Here is a 21,625-nt window from a genome sequence, read left to right on the forward strand (position 1 = left end):
CGTAAAGTTCACACTAAGGGCTTAGTAACTACTAGTTAGTTTGTAACTAAGTCAGTGCTTAATTTGGTTGCACCTGAAATTAAGCTGTTCTTAAGGCAAGACTTAACTAGTAGGTCGTAAGCTCTCCGTAATGTGTCGTTGCATAATATGACGTTTACCTGTATTGATCCAATCAGCAGCCTTCAAATTTGTACACAGAAGTGTTAAAGCCATGCATTTAAGTTTGATCTCGTTACAGTTAATGTTCAAACCTTGTTTGCTCACGTAACTGTCAGCTGTAATAAATTATAAACCCATTGAAATACGATATGTAATAAAACAAGATTTCATTAATGGTAGATTTAGCCTATGTAAATAACAATATTTAATAACTGTATCTAAGACGAATAAGGGACAATAAATAAATAATTACTTATACAACAGGCTGGAAAAACAGACATTTATTCGTTTTAATATCTTTTTATATTAAAATATATTTTTCTCTCGTAAATGTAAACGAGTGTAAATGCCAACATCAGCATTTTTGTCGAAAGGATTGGAGCCTGTCACGCAAAACATGAGCTCATTGATGTCATTAAGTGAGTCTGATTTTTTATTCCATCAGTTACTCCTGGTCGGAGGCTTCCGTAAATATTTAGTTTACAAGTAGAGTTACGTTCTACCTAAGTTTAATGGTGCAACGCAATCATATAAAATATTTAGTAGTGCGTAAATTCTGACTTAGTGCCCATTTACCCTACAACTAGGCTAAGTTGTAACGTACATAAAGGGTGCAACCGGCCCCTGATGAACGAAACATTGACTGTGTAAAAGAAATACACAGTCGTTCTGCACAAAACTATTGCAAAACAAATGTAATTATGTAGTTAATTAGGATGAATATATCTTTAAACATTCCCAGGGATGTAAATTACAAATGTTTATAAAGTTATGCACAAATATAATTATGTTACTATGCCGAGCAACACTGGTCCACCCAGATTTACGGCTGGTCCACACAATCAAATCTGCCAGAATATACTAATAGTTTGCAAATAAAACTAAACTGCATTTTGTCGCACGCAAAATAGCTCACATGATAATCATCATATTCCTGTTAGAAAATGTACTTAGAAAATTGTTTTTATTTCAAATAAGAAAATTGATATGGTTTTGGTTAATTGAAATGGGACGTGTCGCGCTTCTCACCGAATCGGTTTGTTTCACTCAGCAGATAATTGATCACGTTTTGTCTCTATCGAAGTAGGCTACTTTTAAACATCCAACACACAAACAACAGCCACATATGAGCAGTAATAGGCCGACAGCATACTTTTACTTGAGCCTGTCCTTTTTTTCGGACTTCTGGTCGATTGTCTGGCGTAATCATTGCTGTCTACACCGGGTGCGCAATGCGCCACGACGGCTTGAAGCTTTCTACACTGGACGCGTCAAGGCAAACGTTCAAAAGGTCGTTACACACTAGCAAGCCTTTAGAACGTTCGCTTTTACGAGTATCTAGTTCATTTTCAATGAGAGGTATCGGAAAGCGGCAAATCGCGGGCGCTTTTGTTTTGCGGCACTGAGGCGGCGCGCAAACGGTGCTCGTGCACCCAATATCCTGCCGCTTTCGCGTGCACGGCTCTTCGCAACAGGCGCAGCGAGAGGTAAAATATTTAATCTTTTTTCAGAGCCTCTGCAGCAGTCATTGAAAGTCTTATTATTCACAGCCAATCATACAACAATTTACTGAGCTCATATCAGATTGCTGAAAACATGGAAGAATAGACGCATGTCATTAAAATTCCCGAAATACATGATCCTTTGAAAATCTCATAAAGAGATATTATTTGAAAGCCAGGGCTTGGGAGCATATGGGTGCACGAGTAGATTTGCCAGGTTAAAATAAACTACAAAATGAAACCTAATTTGAAAATGAACTGATTTCAATGGGTGACATGTCGTCAATTCTAATCACAAAGCATACCCAAAAATATTTCACATAATTCCAATGAAATTATAAACAACAAATAAAAATAAATGCTGCGCTAAATTTGCATCAGGTTTTCTCGTAGGCAAATCAAAGACAGACAAATCAACAATAAACACAAGTGCCGTTTTTATTTTATCATTTGTTTATCTCATGGAACAACCGATCATGATTTAACTGACTTGATCTTGATGAACAAAGGCTGCGTGCTTTTCCAATAACTATGGGTCTTAGCTCTTAAGAGGGTTCGCTACATGAAAAATTGCAAACATTCTTTCTTTTTTTCACGTGCGTTTCCCAAACCTGCACATAACACGAACGCGCGACACACTTTTAAGTGCTTCTTAAGATGCATGTCGGCTATGACAGGTAAGTGGTTTAGGGTGGTTCTATGGAGGTGGGTGGTGTTAGATGCACTGTGTTAGGCCGCATTGCACCACCTACTGGTGAGAACAAATAGCACCAGGTTGAGATTGTGCATCAGTACTCTGCTGCTTTTCCTGCAGTTCCCGGATGTGGAAGGTTGAATTTCCAACCAAATTTGAACCATTAAATTTGAGGAAGCGAATTTTGTTAAGCGAAATAGAACGGGCTGAATTTTACCTGTCAAAAATTCCAGATGGTATTTTCAAATAAACAGTATTTTGGAAACGAACTTTAGAAGGTCAATATTTATTTTTAAATTTTTAATAATGAATAGTTGTGAAATGTTTCCAAATGAAATATTGAATGCTTAAAAATACAACCATGTTAAATTTCAGCCTCCCAAAATGCAAGCACTGTAAATGCAATGCATTTAAATGCAAGCACTGATAATACATAGGGATGTAACGATTCATCGATCAGGATCGATGCATCGATCCAGTAACCAACGATCTGTGCGTGTGCGTGTGCGTCAACCGGGCTTCCTTCGAAATGCAAGCTGCAGTGACAGGATCAGTGTGAGCACGTCAAACGGGCGCTCCTTAAAATGCGAGCTCTCGTGACAAATGCCGAACGGCTCACATGCGCGATTAATTCGGGCTTCCATCAATATCGTTGCGCATGCGACCCATTCAAATTTTACATGAGAATTTGCTATTTTAAAGTACATGGAGCAGTTAAACCATCATGTGAAACGTCTTGACAACGGCGACATTCTGAACAGCACTAACGAGGGAAAGAGAAAACTGCTGCCCAGCATCAGTTATAAGACTTTACACATCTACACATCAACACCCTTACTAACATTTATCCCAGTTAACTGTAACAGAATTTTTCATTACAACTGTGGAAGTTCTAGCCAAGAAAACATCTTGGTTACTGTTGTAACCCTGATGGAGGGAACAAGACGTTGTGTCGATGTAGTGACAATAGGAGTCGCTCTTGGGAGGTATCTACAATGGGTACAGGCCGCGCCAGCCACAGCCTTTTCTCTCTTTTTTTTCTCTCCCCACAAAGTGAAAATGTTTTCAGCTGGGGCCATATGTATTCGCATCGGAGAAGGTGTTCTTTCCCCAAGAGGGAAAGACACCATGGAGACCACATCCTGCCTGAAGGGGAGGTTAACGTGGCAAAAACGTCACATGGGCTTACCAGCCGCATGTGGAAGAAGCCCCGTGGTAGGTTCTACCCAGAGGGGAGGAACTCTACAGCACGGTGACCGGTGGCAGGGGAGGACCCTTCCGAAGGGAGACACAAATTTGCCCTCAAGGAAAACGTACCGTGGAAAATACGTCACAAGGGGTTGCCACAGGTAACCATCACATGAGGAGCACCTACCCCAGTACAGGGCATATTAGCACACGTACTGGGCCCAGCTACGAATTCCTCCGCCGAATTCGCCAGCCGTAGGGCTAAGGAGGAAGAACATCCAGGGTTCACTGTCTCGTGAATTCGCATGGGGGAAAAAAGCGCATGTTTTCCCCTCAGGGAGGGGAAAGGCACTGTGAGCAAGCGATACGCCTGGCCAGCTGCCCGCACACTTACCTGCTCGTATCTGTCAAAACACAGGACGAAACCAGCTCAAACTGGTTATTATAAAATCTTGCAAAGGTATTGGGTGTTGCCCAGCCCGCTGCTCTACAGATGTCTGCTAGAGAGGCGCCGTTGGCTAGTGCCCAGGAGGACGCCACACTCCTAGTGGCATGGGCATGCCCTGGGCCTGGTATGCCAAAGCGATGGCATCCATGATCCAGTGGGCAAGCCTCTGTTTGGAAACAGCGTTCCCTTTCCGCTGTCCCCCAAAGCAGACAAAGAGCTACTCAGAGCGTCTCAAGCTCTGCGTGCGGTCCAAGTAGATGTGCAAAGCACGCACCAGACACAGCAACGACAAGGCTGGGTCTGCTTCCTCCCGGGGCAGCGCTTGAAGGCTCACCACCTGATCCCTAAAAGGGGTTGTGGGAACCATGGGCACATAGTCCGGTCGGGGTCTCAAGACCAGGTGAGAGTAAAGCAGGCTGTGCAAGCACGCTCACTGGGGGAACGCATACTTGCACAGCCCCCGGGGCCAGCTGTGTGCCAGCGCGTCTGTGCCGAGGGGAGCCTCAGCCAGGGAGTACCAGAGCGGGCAGTGGGAGGATTCCCGGGAAGCAAACAGGTCTACCCGAATCAACTCCAAATCAGCTGGACCACCTGGGGGTGGAGTCTCCACTCTCCCCTGAGAATCACCTGCCATGACAGTGCATCTGCTGTGCGGTTGAGGTCGCCCGGGATGTGAGTGGCCCGCAACGACTTCAGTTGCAGCTGACTCAAGATGAGGAGATGGTGGGCAAGTTGCGACATGCGACGTGAGCGTAAACCACATTGGTGGTTTATATATGCTGCCGTCGCTATGTTGTCCGTCCGGACCAACACACGCTTGCCCTGGATCAACGGCCGAAGCCTCCGCAGGGCCAGCAATACCGCCAGCAACTCGAGGCAGTTGATATGCCAACGCAGTCACGGCCCTGTCCAGAAGCCTGCAGCTGCGTGCCCATTGCACACGGCGCCCCAGCCTAACTTGGAGGCGTCTGTCGTAACAACGACACACCTGGACACTTGCTCTAAGGGGACCCATGCTCACAGAAATGCAAGGTCTGTCCAAGGGCTGAGCATGTGGCGGCAGATCAGCGTGATGGCCACGCGATGCGTGCCGTGTCGCCATGCCCATCTCGGGATTCGAGTCTGAAGCCAGTACTGGAGCGGTCTCATATGCATTAACCCGAGTGGCATGACCACCGCCGAGGACGCCATATGCCCCAGGAGTATCTGAAACTGTTTCAGTGGGACTACTGTTCGCTGTGGCAGAGTTTCAGCCACAGGGGGAGGCCCTCAGCTATGAGCAGACAGGGTGCGGGACCTTGAACCGCGCCAGGGCAGGATGTGTTGGATGGCCTCCATCTGCATCTTCATGGCTGAGAACTGCTGGGCAAAGTCCTCAACGGTGTCGCCGAATAGGCCGATCTGGTAGATGGGGGCATCGAGAAAGCGGACCTTGTTGGCGTCCTTCATCTCAGCCAGGTTAAGCCATAGGTGGCGCTCCTGGACCACCAAGGTGGATATCGACTGCCCGAGAGCCCGCGCCGTGACCTTCGTTGCCCGTAGGGCGAGGTCGGTCGCCGAGCGCAGCTCCTGCATCACTCCCGGGTCAGGACTATCCACGTGCAGCTCTTACAATGCCTTGGCCTGGTGTACTTGCAGGAGGACCATGGTATGCAGGGCGGAGGCAGCCTGTCCATCGGCACTGTAAGCCCTGGCCGCCAGAGACAACATGGACTTACAGGCCCTGTACGGGAGTCTCGGGCAATTCCGCCAGGTGGTGGTGTTTTGCGGGCACAAGTGCACCGCAACCGCCTTATCCACCTGAGGAATCTCCTTATACCCCCTGGCCACCCCACCATCGAGGGTAGTGAGAGTGGAGGGACCCAGAAGTCAGATCCAGGCAGTAAAAGGTGCCCGCTTTGACTTTGTGAGTTCCTCGTGCACCTCCAGGAAGAATGGAACTGGGGTGGGGGTGCGGCCATGAGCAGTACTCCGAACCCAGGAACCAGTCATCAAGCCGTGAGGTCTTGGGGCAAGGTGGAGGGTTCCACTCCAGCCCGACACTCGCGAAAGCCTGGGCAAGCGTGGCCGTCAGCTCCATGTCGGGCCTCAGACTGGGCGACCACACCCGAAGGTGGGAAACAAGTTGAGTCCTCTGCATTCGACTGTGCCAACCCACTCTCCGATGCTGCGATCGAGAGCTCATCCTGCTCTTGAGCCCCGAACGAGACATTAAACCCTGAGACGAGCTGCCTGTCTCATCCCAGAACTCGACCAGGCCAAACGAGCATACTGGGGAATGGGAGGTCTGTGGAGGATTACCCGGCAGAACCACTCCCTTTGGGGTCCCCAAATCGCCCCCAGCGCTAACCATCCTGGCCTCGTACCCGTAGGTAGAAGGACTGGGGCCGGGAGCGGCTGGAGTGGCCTTCCCCTGGAAGAAGGAAAGCCGCAACCGCAACATTGCCATGGTCATGTTCTCGCAGTGAGAACATGAACCATCCACGAATGCTGCCTCAATGTGACTACGGCCCAGACAGGTGAGATAGCAATCGTGGCCGTCAGAGGCGGATAGCGACCGCATCCAGGAACTACACACAGATGGAAAAGCATCTTTAAAAAGACGTTCTCCGTCAGTGCGCACTCTTTTAGAGGAAAATATACTCTTTTTTTGTTAGATTATACTCTCTCAGTTGTCGAAGCGCCCAGGGGCATACTCTGCACTAGTCCTGCATGAGGGGGAGCCGCTGAAATGCACCGTATATCCAACAGCATACACTTCTTGTCTGCGAGGTGAATGGAACGGCAGTGGAACTCAATGCTCAACACGGCTCGGGTCCGAAGAACAAATCTGAATGAGTGGTTGCGAGCCAGCTCCTTTTATACCCGTACATCCGGGGGAGTGGCATGCAAATTCCACTCACCAATTCCCATTGGCCTTTTCTCAAAGATCAGAGGTGTTTGGGGCTCCTAAGAGCGACCCCTAGTGTCACTACATCAACACAATGTCGAGTGAGTGACAGATAGGGAACCGCGGATAGCACGGATAGTTGGAAACAAGTCATGGGTATGTAAGTACATTGAATTGGATTAAACTGAAAAACAAGCTGTAATCAAACAACTGATGATCACTTGTGTGTGACATTATTTTTTTCAACATCTGAAGTACCTTATTTTGTTGTGAATGTCCCAATGTGGATCCTAAATTTGCACTTTTCAGAGACTTCAGTAAAATATTCAAATTATATTTTGGTTGCATTTGAGGGCAAAAAAAAATTAATTGATTGTGTAAAATAAGCACATAATATCGGAATATTGATCACAGGGACCTGAATCGAATCAAATCGAAATCGTATCGCGGCAGACTTTGAAGTATCGGCAAATATCAGATCGTAGGCCAAGAGAACCTATATAAGATCGTATCGTGATGAAACGTCCGATTTACAACCCTAATAATACAATGCATTTTTTTTTTCTGATTAGAGCAATTCACCATGATTTTATGCTTCAAAGACCTCAGTCATGAATTTAGCTCCATAAGCATCTCAGCCACAGAATGATAATATAGGGCTGTGGCAGCGGGGGCGTGGTCAAGCATCTCTCCGGAGAGAGAAAAAGCGGTAAGGGCGCTTACACCTGAGCTAAATTATGTATAACACCTGTCTCTAATTTCAGTGAGCACGGGGAGAGCGGCATAAATAGAGACACACCGCAAATAGGAGACAGAGAGAGCCTGGGCACGACAGACCCGAGCAAGAAGCAAAGAGTTTTTTTATTACAAATGATGAGAGTTTATTTTTGTGAAGCGGTGTGTGATTGATGATTAACTTTGTGCATAACGCAAAGACTGGGAGACTGTAATTTGTGCTGCAGAGAGAGAGAAAATAAACCCTTACCTGAACCAGGAAAACTGCTTCTCGCCTCCTCTTTACACTGGTACCGAAACCCGGGAACTGAAGTTTTGGGTCGAAGATGGATGGAGGTCGTCCCGTAGAGTCCTCCCAGTTGGCGGAGATCCTCCAAGCCCTCGCCAGCCTACATCGGAACCACCAACAAACGCTGCTTGAGCTCCGGCAAGATCAAGACCGCCGGTTTGTCGAGCTCATGCATGCTCAAGCCGAGGACCGGCAGGCGATCTGGAGCCTCCTCAGCCAGGGGGCATCCTCAGCCGCGACCCCGGACACACCCACGCCGTTACCCCCGCCAGCATTACAGAAAATGGGGGCGGCGGACGACCCCGAGGCTTTCCTGGATTTGTTTGAGCGGACCGCCGAGATCTGGGGCTGGCCGCTCGGCCAATGGGCAGCCCGACTGATCCCACTACTGTCCGGGGAAGCCCAGCTCGCGGCTCAACAACTGCCAGCGTCGAGCCTCCTGGCCTACGGAGATCTAAAAAAAGCCATCTTGCAACGGGTTGGTCGCACTCCGGAGGAAAGTCGTCAACTCTTCCGGAGCTTGAAGTTGGAAAGCTCTGACCGCCCGTTTGCCTTTGCCCAGCGTCTCCGTGACGCCTGCCAAAGATGGCTGTTAGCGGGGGATCGCGACGTCCAGGGAATTATCGACCAGGTGGTACTGGAACAGTTCATAGTTCAACTGCCAAAAGGAACGGCGGAGTGGGTCCAGTGCCACCGCCCGGCGTCGTTGGAGGAAGCTATCCGACTTGCGGAGGACCACATGGCGGCGATCCCGAGGACAGAAGATCCCTCCTACCTTCTCTCTCCTCCCTCTGTTTCTTCCCCCCTCCCCTCTCTCTCTCTCGTCTGCTCTCTCTCCAGGTCCCGTTCCTGCCCCACGCAGACGAGGAGGAACCCAGCCCCTGAGACCAGTTCCCCGGGTGTGGGAGGCGACACCTTCCCCTACTCCAGTACCCCGCCGCTCTCCCCCTCAGGGGGGGGGGCGCGTCGCCGACGCAAGTGCGGGCGTGGCGCCTGGGCCGGCCTGCTGGAGGTGCGGAGACCCGAGCCACTTCCGAGATCAGTGCCCTCTGATGGAGCTGGGGACGGTGGTGCGGGTCTCTGACCTCCCACAGGCTGCCCCCGACCGGGCCGGAGCGTACCGGATACCGGTAAGTGTCAAGGGGGGTACTCACCAAGCGTTGGTGGATACCGGGTGTAATCAAACCACTATTCACCAACGCCTGGTTCAACCCGAGGCATTGGTCACATCCAAAACGGTGAAGGTGATGTGTGTACACGGGGATATTCACAAGTATCCAGTGGTGACCCTGACAATTAAATTTCGGGGGAAAAAGCATAGAGTGGAGGCTGCGGTTAGTTCCCGCCTCACCCATCCGCTGATTTTGGGGACTGATTGGCCTGATTTTAAAGCTTTATTAAAGGGAATTTGTGCGGATGGGTCCTGTGTGAGAATAGGGAGATGTGTGATGTGCGATGCTCTGGCAGGGGAGGCGGAGCCGGGGCCGTCCTCGACAGCTCCACGTCATGATGACGAGAGAGGGGGAGAGGCCGCGGCCCCTCCCCTTCTCAGGGAATTCCCTGAGGGGGATTTCCCTTTGGAGCAGTCGCGAGACGAAACCCTCAAACACGCCTTTGACCAAGTGAGAGTTATCGATGGTCAACGACTCCAGCCTGACATCGCACTTTCATATCCCTATTTTGCAATTATAAATGAGCGGTTGTATCGAGTGACACAGGACACTCGAACCAAAGAGGATACAACCCAACTTTTGATTCCAAGGAGCCGTCGGGAAATGGTATTCCAGACGGCTCATTATAATCCTATGGCAGGTCACCTAGGAGAAAGGAAAACACTGAACCATCTAATAGCCCGTTTCTATTGGCCGGGCATTGGCGGCGATGTCCGCAGGTGGTGTGCGGCATGCCGCGAATGCCAGCTGGTTAACCCACCGGCCACCCCAAAAGCGCCATTGCGCCCTCTCCCTTTGATCGAGGTCCCCTTTGAGAGAATTGGAATGGACCTCGTCGGGCCATTAGAACGGTCAGCACGCGGACATCGCTTTGTATTGGTCCTAGTGGACTATGCAACGCGATATCCGGAAGCAGTGCCTCTTCGCAACATCTCAGCACGCAGTGTTGCGGAGGCACTCTTCAAAATAATCTCCCGGGTGGGGATTCCGAAAGAAATCCTCACCGATCAAGGCACAATGTTTATGTCACGGACACTACGCGAACTGTACGAGTTATTAAATATTAAATCGATTCGCACCAGTGTATACCATCCTCAAACAGATGGCCTGGTGGAACGATTTAATAAAACCCTCAAAAACATGATTCGTAAGTTCGTGCACGACGATGCTAGAAATTGGGATAAATGGCTCGACCCCCTGTTATTTGCAGTACGAGAGGTCCCGCAAGCCTCCACTGGCTTCTCCCCATTCGAGCCGCTGTATGGGCGACGCCCACACGGCGTGCTTGATGTATTGCGAGAAGCCTGGGAGGAAGGACCTTCGAACAGTAAAAATGAAATTCAGTACGTTCTTGATCTTAGAGCAAAACTCCACACCTTGGGGCAATTAACACAGGAGAATTTGCTCCAAGCTCAAGAACGACAGCGCCGACTGTATGACAGGGGAACTCAGCTAAGGGAATTTGCACCGGGAGATAAAGTGCTTGTATTGCTTCCCACATCGAGCTCTAAATTACTCGCCAAGTGGCAAGGACCCTTTGAGGTCACACGACGAGTGGGAGATCTCGATTATGAGGTTAAACGATCCGATAGAGGGGACGCACGTCAAATATACCACCTCAATCTCCTAAAATTGTGGAGAGAGGCGGTCCCGGTGACGTTGGCTACGGTGGTTCCCGAGAAGGCGGAGCTCGGACCGGAGGTGAGCTCAAAACATAAACAGTTCACCCCGGTCACTTGCGGAGACCACCTCTCACCGAGCCAACTCGCGGAGGTTGCCAGGTTGCAACAGGAGTTTGCAGATGTGTTTTCCCCTCTACCGGGATGTACAAACCTCATCCATCACCACATCGAGACCGAGCCGGGGGTGGTGGTACGTAGCCGCCCCTATCGACTACCCGAACACAAAAAGAAAATTGTTCGGGAGGAATTGGATGCGATGCTTGATATGGGGGTAATAGAAGAATCCCACAGTGATTGGTCCAGCCCAGTTGTTCTAGTGCCTAAGAGCGACGGGTCTGTGCGATTCTGTGTGGATTATAGAAAAGTCAACGCGGTGTCTAAATTTGATGCATATCCAATGCCTCGTGTTGATGAGTTGCTTGATCGGTTGGGCACTGCTCGTTTTTATTCGACATTGGATTTGACGAAGGGTTATTGGCAGATCCCCTTGACACCAATTTCCCGTGAGAAAACCGCCTTCTCCACACCGTTTGGATTACACCAATTTGTGACACTTCCGTTCGGTTTGTTTGGCTATGTTTCAGCGTCTCATGGACCGAATCCTCAGGCCGCATTCAGCTTACGCCGCTGCCTATTTAGATGACATCATCATTTATAGCAATGATTGGCAGCGGCATATGCAACATCTGAGGGCGGTTCTGAGATCGCTGCGCCGAGCGGGACTCACAGCGAACCCGAAGAAGTGTGCGATTGGGCGGGTGGAGGTACGGTATCTGGGGTTCCACTTGGGCCACGGGCAGGTGCGGCCCCAAATTGACAAGACAGCGGCGATTGCGACCTGCCCGAGACCCAAGACCAAAAAGGGGGTGAGGCAGTTCCTGGGGCTGGCTGGCTACTATAGGAGGTTTGTGCCTAACTATTCGGACGTCACCAGCCCGCTGACTGATCTCACTAAAAAGGGAGCTCCAGACCCGGTCCAGTGGACGGAGCAGTGTCAACAGGCGTTCACGCAAGTTAAAGCCGCACTTTGCGGGGGGCCGCTGTTACATTCACCTGACTTCTCTCTCCCTTTTGTTTTACAGACAGATGCTTCAGACAGGGGACTGGGGGCCGTACTCTCGCAGGTGGTGGTGGGGGAGGAGCGCCCGGTGCTGTACATTAGCCGTAAGCTCTCGTTAAGGGAAACTAAGTACAGCACCGTGGAGAAGGAGTGTCTCGCCATCAAGTGAGCGGTCCTCACTCTCCGATACTACCTGTTGGGGCGGGCCTTCACCCTCTGCTCGGATCACGCCCCACTCCAGTGGCTCCACCTAATACTAACGCCCGAGTCACCCGTTGGTATCTGGCTCTTCAGCCGTTTAAGTTCAAGGTGGTCCACAGACCGGGGGCGCAGATGGCTGTCGCCGACTTCCTTTCCAGGAATGGGGGGGGAGTGGTAGGCAGGCCGGATGTCGCCCCGGCCTGAGTCGGGCGGTGGGGATATGTGGCAGCGGGGGCGTGGTCAAGCATCTCTCCGGAGAGAGAAAAAGCGGTAAGGGCGCTTACACCTGAGCTAAATTATGTATAACACCTGTTTCTAATTTCAGTGAGCACGGGGAGAGCGGCATAAATAGAGACACACCGCAAATAGGAGACAGAGAGAGCCTGGGCACGACAGACCCGAGCAAGAAGCAGAGTTTTTTTATTACAAATGATGAGAGTTTATTTTTGTGAAGCGGTGTGTGATTGATGATTAACTTTGTGCATAACGCAAAGACTGGGAGACTGTAATTTGTGCTGCAGAGAGAGAGAAAATAAACCCTTACCTGAACCAGGAAAACTGCTTCTCGCCTCCTCTTTATAAGGGCGTAATCCTGAAATATTTCTGATATGAAGAGAAGGATGTTTTAACAGTATTCTGCATGTGTGAATCAAATTTGCATAAAATATAACTCCAAGATTTCTTAGTTTGTTTGAAACCCCGAAGCAGAGCCATCCACGGATAGAGTTAAAGGGACAGTTCACCCAAAAATGAAAATTCTCTCATCATTTATGTACTCTACTGCCATCCCAGAGGTGTATGACTTTCTTTCTTCTGCAGAACATAAATTAAGATTTTTAGAAGAATGTTTCAGCTTTGTAGGTCCAGACAGTGCAAGTGAATGGTGGCCAGAACTCTGAAGGTCCAAATATCACCTAAGGCCAGCACAAAAGTAATCCAAACTCTTCTGGATCTTCTGAAAAGATCCAATCAGTTTTGGGTGAGAACAGACCAAAATATAACTCTACATCTTTCCTCTCTAGGCACGATCATGATTCCAAGCTAAATTACACTTCCTAGTGCTTGACGCATGTGCAGAGCGCTAGATGGCGCTATAGGAAGTGCAGTCGAGCTGAAATCACCATCACCAAGAAGACTGCTGTCCAGATTTTTAGTGAAAAAGGAGTTACATTTTGGTCTGATCCAGAGATGGAAACTCAAGTCGCACTTAAATCGCAAAAAATGACTCGCAATTCAGCTCGTAAACAATTGACTTGAGACTTGACTTGAATATTTTTTACAACTCTCTGATTTCGAGTCCAAGTCATTTTGTGACCGTTTTTCCTGCCGGTGCGAATACATTTTGTTATAGGTCACAATGGTGCGACTACAGAGTTGGCCAACTCTCCCTCTCTCTCTCTCCGTTTGTCCACTGCCATTTTATGTCAAGCAATATCAAACAGCAAATGTATCAAAAGCAGAGTGTACCAGTGCTATTCGCTACTCGGTTCTTCCATATATATTTTTTACAGAGAAAATACAGTATAATTTAACATTAATTTCACATTTTTAATAAAAGTGTTAAATTCCCATAAAAATATATTTATTCACACCAAATTGACATTTTCAGCAAATATAGCTAATTGAAAAACAAATATATATTTTACTTATAAAGTTATGATTTGAACTTTATTTGATGCAACATTTGTGACACAAGATATTTAGTTTATGCTGTACTTATAATCATGAAGAAACTCAACAAATAATTTTGAGTGTCAAAATTAATCTGGAGTTTAGTAAACTCCAAAGTAAAATTGATTTTTGCTGCTCGTTTAGTTTACTTCTTTAAAATGAAAGCAAACATATTTTCACTTAGTGAAAAACACTTACTGTAGAAATGTAAAATGTAAGTTTACTAAATCCATTTATGTTGGGATTTCTATAACTGTAAAAAAATTCTGTAATTTAACAGAAAAATAATGTAAAAAATGCTACAGTAAAAATAAATAACTTTAATTGACAGTGTTGGGCCTCATGTATTCAGATAGAAGACAAAGGCAGGCCTAACACAGTCGTAAAAACCTAACTCAGGCCCCCACATTCCAAGTCGTAAATTATACTGATAAAAATCGCGCCAAAATCAAACAGTCCAAAACAGACTACAAATCCCATGAAGCCTTGCTCACTAAAGGATCGAACTCTCAACTCCTATTGGATGAGGCACACAACAGAACGTCCCTCAAACATGACATCATCAGGAGATGAAATACCTCTGAAATGCTTCTGGGATTTGCTTCCAGCAACTTTGTTCACCGGGTACAGACGCAGCTCATCGCTGCTCTCAGGTGCAACCTCGTGGCACAAGGAAGTAATGTCCGACTCGAAACTGTGGCCATACAATCTCCATCTCGCTGGACGAGTTGAGATTACTCTGTGTTCAACCGAACACTCTAACGGATCCGAAGGAGACCGCCAAGCAATCTGCATCTTCATCCGTTTGCCTACAGAAGTGAAGAGATTAAAGATTTCTCTTCCATCTTCAATCAAGTCAACATTTCTGAGTTCTCCGCCAGCCCGCCGAGAATCAACAGCCATACCGCCCGCCGACAGAGGGAGGAAACAGACTCCCGTCATCACCCGAGCCTCAAGGAACCAGGTCAGAGTTAAAGGACGGAGGAAAACACATTCTACCTGTGTCCTCATGCAATTCAAGTAAGAGGTTTACGTCTGGGCAGAGATAGAATATTATAGTGTGTTATTCTTGTGTTTCAAGGTTTTTGCTTGTACAGTTTATGGACCGCCATGTCCGCTCATTATTAATACTCAGGGTATTAATTATCACAAATTTGTTTTGCTGTACTGTGGTCCAACCAAATTGGACTGTTGTGCAATTTCGCCATCGCGGGTGAGACAGGTAAACTGAGTTCATCCATTAAAGAGTCAAAGTACGCGGGACTGTTTACGAGCCATCCACCGCGTCTCTGAGCGATGAACTAACAGCTGCTTTCTCTCCCACGATCGCGAAATCGGCTTTAGGGCCGTCACTTCTCTCTCTCTCTTGTACTAACCACACACACACACACGCACGCGACCCCTCACAAACATTCTGGCACACATTTTTGGCTCCTAGATAGCTTAATGCTAAAGCCCAGCTTTGTCCCTAAGCTATCGTACAAGCGGATACACGCGGTAACTGGTAGACGCCATTGACTGGTTTCTTGCCGCCCCCATTTGCGGTCATATTCCCTGGCCGGAAGTCTCGCGTGACATACTCTCCACGAGAGTCACGTCCGCCATTTTGTGCGCGTCCCTCCTTACACACACACACACACACTGTCACACACACACCTAATGTGTTATAGGATTATTTTTATTTCCATATCTAATCATATCACTGTTTAGTTTGTAGTTGTAAGTCGGAAGTTTATTGACTGCATTGTATTAATTATTAATTGATATTACTGCATAAATAAACTTTGTTTATATTACAAAGAGAAGTGTTTTGGTTTGTTTGCATATGCCTGTGTCATGCTGATGGGATGTCAGTGCTTAGATTCAAACCTTCATTCATTGTTTTTTTTCCCGAAAATCGATATTCTTCGGATGTCGATTTTCCTAAGAAAACAATCTAATATTGAGACTGTTTTACTATCTGGTTATTAGTCCCTGATTCCAGGGTGGTGCCCCGTCAATGTTAATCCTATTTAATATTCTGTTGATTTTTGATAATTGATAATTATCTTTGATGATTGTTGAATTTGAATGATCAATAAGCTAGTGTTAATTTTAATTAATGTTTCATCGATGTTAACAATTAACAATTATCTTTGATAATTGTTAATTTAAAGGATTAAAAAAAAAAAAGCTAACATTGATTCTCATCAATGTTCTATTGATTTTAATAATTAATAATTATCTTTGATAATTATTCATTATTGCTAATAACCAAACTTGCTCCTAAACGAAGCACACTACATTTACTGGAGCCCCATATGAGGTTTTAATGAGTTAGATTCAATTAATTAATTTAAATATTAATTAATAACTAAAGAAATAATTGTTAATTATTTCTGATAGTAACACTGACCTAAACAACCAGTAAAGCCCTACAACAGGTTACCTTAACATATACAGTAAAAAAATAAAAATCTATATTTAACAAGACAATACATGTAATTTTACAGTAAAATATTGTAAAAAAATAAAAATAAAAATAAAATGTTTTTAGATGTAAAAGTACAATATAAGTAATGGTAAATGTTGAAATTATGTCTAACAAGAGATTACATGTACTTTTATGGTAAACTATTGTTAAAATCACAGTGAACATCAATAACTGGACATTGCCAGAAGTCCCTGTGTGAGCCATCACATTTCATTATATTTTATGGAAATAGATATGTTTCTTCTTATTTTTTATATCAGTTATGTACAGTGGGGTGTTCTATGCTATATTTGATGTAGTTTAGTTAATGTTTATTACATTATTTTAGTGTCACGTGTTACTGGGATGGTGTTTTGTGTTTGTGTGAGTAACACTGTACACTGTCTATACATGTGTATTATTTTAATTATTGCTGCTGGAAAGGCCATTCTTGATGAACTTTAAGTCATTATGTGTACCCCTTTTGTAGTTAAGGTGTTTAACATTATATATAAAAACAAATTAAAAATTAAAACATCAGATAAAGTGATACAGATATTTGTAATTCCAGAAGGCTCATATATGAAGTTTTTAAACATTCAATAATATAAACGGTAGTGAACTGTAAATATTCGGTATTTTACCGTGGATTTTTTTCCCCAACATGCTTTGCATGAGACTCGTTGGGGAGAGTAAATGTTAAAATTAAGTGCAATTTTGTGTGTTTTTGTGCCAGATGAATAAATCGGGAGATTTGTAAGTATTTCATGTTCTGTTATGTTGAGATTTTAAAGAGTTTATGTAATGCTGGAGTTTTGGGGGTTACCATTGTGGTGAGGAGCTGATCATGAGCTTAAAAGCTCCAATAATATGTCTAAATGAGTTTAAAATGCATAGTGGAGTAAATCTACTTTTAGGGTACACAACTGAAATGTATCTGGTGGTGATTACAGTGAAAACATGTTGTTTTTTAATGAATGATCTAACAATGTTATTTCTATTTACAGTTAAAATATATATATATATATATATATATATATATATATATATATATATATATATATATATATATATTTTTAATGGTCTACAAATGTTTATTTTTCTAAATGAACAGTCAAAACAAATAATTTCATTTTATAGTTGAAACATGTTCTTTCAAATTACATTTTAAACGTCATTTCAACTTACAGTGTCAACACGATATTTGAAATGACAATTTAAACATGTTATTTTAGTTCATGGTTGAAACACCTATTTCATATTGCAGTCTAAACATGTTAATTCACTTGACGGTCTGTTATTTCAGTTTAGGGTAAACGTTTGGCACCCTGTGCTGCCATGAATTTACAGTTATTTTATGTTGTTTTTGTTTATTTACAGTGTAGGAAAATAAAACTGGTTTTGTTTGCCTTCAAATTTCCAAGAGATGACTGAATTAGAATCAACAAGAGCCAATGAAAGGAATCCCAAGTCTTTTGACAGTCACACTATCAGAATGTTGTTTTTTTTTTTTTTCTTTTTCTTTTTTTGGTAATTGCACTTATTTTTGTACTAGAATAATAATATAACTTTTATTATAAGTTTTTGCCTTTAATTTTTTTCATTTTATAGGCCACAGATACCCACTGGTGCTATAAAATGAGGTGCTGGTGCCATCAGCTGTAGAAATGGAAGTGTAAGTGGTAGTTCTGTCAGGAAGACTCACACGGTACACGTCATCGGTTCATTCATAATTTCCTTTAACCAATCACTGTTCACCACTTGCTTTAAAGGTCAGCCAGCAGCCAACCACTCTGCTGCCTTCAGGTGTCAATGTGGCAACCGCCTCCTCCCCACCACCACCAGCAAGTCTTCGTTTGACTGTCAGATAGGGGCTTATGCCAACGAGACCGGTGCCACCACTCTCAAATGTTTGTCTGCAGCCCTGTACAGGGATAGAGTGAACAGATGCCACTTAGTAGAGTTAGGGTACTCGAGTTTGGACTCGAGTCCGAGTCACGAGTCCAATCTTAATGGACTTGGACTTGTCACGGACTCGGATGCATTTTTACTCAGACTTGACTCGGACTCGAGCCTTTGGCATTTAATTTGTGATGCTATGAACAAAATAAATAAATTAAAATAATGAAACAGAAATAAATGGACACTCTGTCTGCAAGCAGCTGTAGCACCCCCTGATGTCGTAGACGTAGCAAGAGTTTGTTGCACTGTGTTGAGCAAACACACCTGCAGAGCAGCACACTCATGTCAACGAATACGCTTGAATGTTACTACAGAGACTGCTGTATAACATCGATTACTGAGGTGGCTGGCACGACAAACACATAAAGACGGGTATGTAGCCAATGTACTAGAAACTACAAGGCAGTTTCTCACGGCACGGGACCTGACAACTGGTAAAATCACACGCGACATTTGTGCAGCCAAGACAGTGCTCGCATCGTGGTTTCGTCATGGTTACGAACTTCATTAAGTCAAGTCACCCACATTATGTCTCTAACTGTTTACTAAAACAACATATAAAAAAATTAAGAAAAATATTATTAAAAGTGGGCTATTAAGTCTTTTTAGGTGTAATGTATCCACACATGTAGGCATCTGTAGTCTCTTGTGGTCCACTCAGTGTTGTCAACTTAAATTGGTCCTTGATAAATTAACTGTAACTATTTAACTATCGGGACATTTTTTGTAAAAATTATTATTGCTAAAGCAGATTGCAACTCTGAAAAACAGATAAACAACACCTATTTATAGTTTTACTATTTTAAAAGCATTGACGAGCTGTTTAAAATATGTTCCTTTACAGTTTTTTCCACAAATGCACAATGAAATAAGTTATTTTGGGCAGTGAAATGTTTTGTTTATAATTTAATTATAAACTGGGTGACCAGACATCCCGGTTTATTACACAGGACAGTATTGGTTTTTGGTAGGGTCACAGATTTTTTTCTTCTTAAATTAAATCTCCTCATTGTCCTTCTCGCTATTGTCTCTTGTATCGTTTGCAGAGAAGAAAATACATTTTGTTGCATTGCACGTTTATTTGACGAAACATTAATTCTAGTCTTCAGCAAATCAGCTGAAATGTATCAGGTTACCATGGCATGTGTGTTGGGGCTTTGTTCAGGAGTGGGTTTGGTTATTAGCAATAATTAATAATTATGAAAAATAATTATTAATTATTAAAATCAATAGAACATTGATTAGAATCAACATTAGCTTATTAATCCTTCAAATCAACAATCATTAAAGATAACTATCAATTATCAAAATCAATAGAATATAAATAAGAATTAATATTGCCGGGGCACCACCCTGGAATCAGGGACTAATAACCAGACAGACTATCAGTCTCAATATAGGATTGTTCTCTTAGGAAAGTCAACGTCCGGAGAACATCGATGTTCAAAAGGGAACAATGAAGGCTTGAATCCGAGCACTGACATCCCCTGCCAGCCTTGGCACAGGTGCATGTAGAACAATATCAAAACACATCTCTTTAAAGTATAACAAAGTTTATTGATGCAGTAATATCAATTAATAATCAATACAATGCAGTCGATAAACTTCTGACTCCCAACTACAAACTAAACTGTAACATGATTAGATGTGGTAACAGATAAGCCCATAATACACGAGAGGAGGGACACCTCCTCTCCCCATCTACACATTCCAAAGACATTCTCTCTTACTCTCTTAGCTCAGCAGAGACCGCATGGATCCTCCTGAATTACAATGAACAAAACAATGGCAATTCTATTACTCTTTATTCTGGATGATAATTAGTCATTAGATCCTCATTCGGCAAACAGAAGCTAAAAGGGAATGAATGAACATTTCACACAAAGTCCCAGTACTTGTGATTTAACCCTATAAAATATACAAGATATTTTGGACCCAAAATATATACACCATACCTAGCCTTGCTAGATAATTCTGAAAATGTCTCTATGACCTGTGATCACTTTTATAACTGACAAATTAATGATTATAGACGATGTACCTTTTAAAATATGTGTAGTGATTTGTAATCACTTCTAACTAACAAATCAATAAGTATAATCGTTAATCTTGTATTATTCATCTCATTCTACTAAGAATGATAAATATTCAAGGCTTAACCTGATAATATACCATGACAATTAGGTTTCTCATAACGTGTAATGTTTTATCCATGTTGTAAAACCAATGAATTAAGCAGTATGATTTGTAATCAGGGATTGTCATGTTTTGTTACTTACACGTATAATATTCATGAAAGAGTGTAATATTTAGTATGTAAATGCTTGCTTGTTTATGTAGAGAATGTTGATGACAACGAATGTCATGTCTCTTGCACCGTTTTCAAGATATAAATGTTCATGATTAACCATGCAATATTTTGAGTGGGAATTTGTAAGAATCCTCCACACAAAAGGATCGTAAATCAACTTTGAAAAGGACAGACCAGTCGACCATGTGACTCTGAAAAGCCACTTCTGATTGGCTTAGGACACCTTTGGGGTGCGGCCAATTTCAGTTCAAAACTTTCCTACCAAAAAACAAAAAACAAAACTGTCTCTTAAAACTGCCTCTTGGAATCCCCTCTTGGAATGAGCTCGGTGATGCTCTTGGTCTCCTCTCTTCTTCAGCTCTCTTGCTCTTCAGCTCCGTAGCCTCCGTGCCATGTAGAGTCCAAGGAAAACTCGGGACTCAAAGTCCCGAGGAAGCCTCTCACTCTCTGCTCTATGGTTCACACCCAACAGGAGCCGTAAAGCCCACCTCATCATGCATCCAGACAATAACTATCCACGATCATAACAGAGTCCAAGACATCGACGGAACTAACTTTCTTCAAATGCCAAAGAACCAAGAAACACAAGGAAATGCAACGCAAGGAAACGCAATGACACGCAAGTACATCTCCAGACTTTTGCTCAAAGTGCTGGTGTATTAATTAAATACTTTGGGTAATCCGATTGCAAATTGATTTAGACTCAAAGAAGGATAAATGGTTCTTAAGGCATTGTCAACAGACTCCATGAAGTTCATTTTCTCTGTATTGATCATTTATTTCACATTCTGTCACTTTACTCACCAACCTGTTTCATGTTTTATGTGTTAGATTAGTTTATGTTTAGAATAGCAATAAAGTTTGTCTGTATTCAAAGATAATTTGACTGTGGTATATTTTGATAAATAATCTCATCCCTGTTTTAAAAAGATTTAGCTTCAAAGCTATACCTAAATATTATTTTCAATAAGCCATGAGAATAATATTACTCTAATAATTTAATTAATCATAATTCCCTTATTATAAGGGATAAATTCCTTACAATAGAAATTGTGAGCGGATCCAACGAGACGTTGTATTACGATTTTAATGGTGGAGAATTTTATTCAGACAAATAATCTAATTATTTGTCATTTATCTTGCTTATAATGGTTGTTGAACGCGACTAATTCCATTATAAATTTCCTTACATAATAATGATGTAAAATA

The 21,625-nt window shown here is 44.0% G+C and overlaps 1 protein-coding gene across 3 annotated transcripts in view; it reads right to left on the minus strand.

Moving 5' to 3' along the window:
- The window catches only part of rgs3a (regulator of G protein signaling 3a), a 325,489-nt gene that overhangs the window by 244,571 nt on the left and 59,293 nt on the right, over positions 1-21,625 (minus strand). The window contains exon 1 of one of the 3 annotated variants that reach the window (XM_051689393.1): positions 7,867-7,946. The exons of the other annotated variants lie outside the window; for them this stretch is intronic. The gene's annotated coding sequence lies outside the window, so the exon portion shown is untranslated. Of the gene's footprint in view, positions 1-7,866; positions 7,947-21,625 lie in introns of those variants that run through there. 3 annotated transcript variants of the gene reach the window in all.

Source organism: Myxocyprinus asiaticus, chromosome 4 (genome assembly GCF_019703515.2).
Source record: "Myxocyprinus asiaticus isolate MX2 ecotype Aquarium Trade chromosome 4, UBuf_Myxa_2, whole genome shotgun sequence".
NCBI classification, from domain to species: Eukaryota; Metazoa; Chordata; class Actinopteri; order Cypriniformes; family Catostomidae; genus Myxocyprinus; species Myxocyprinus asiaticus.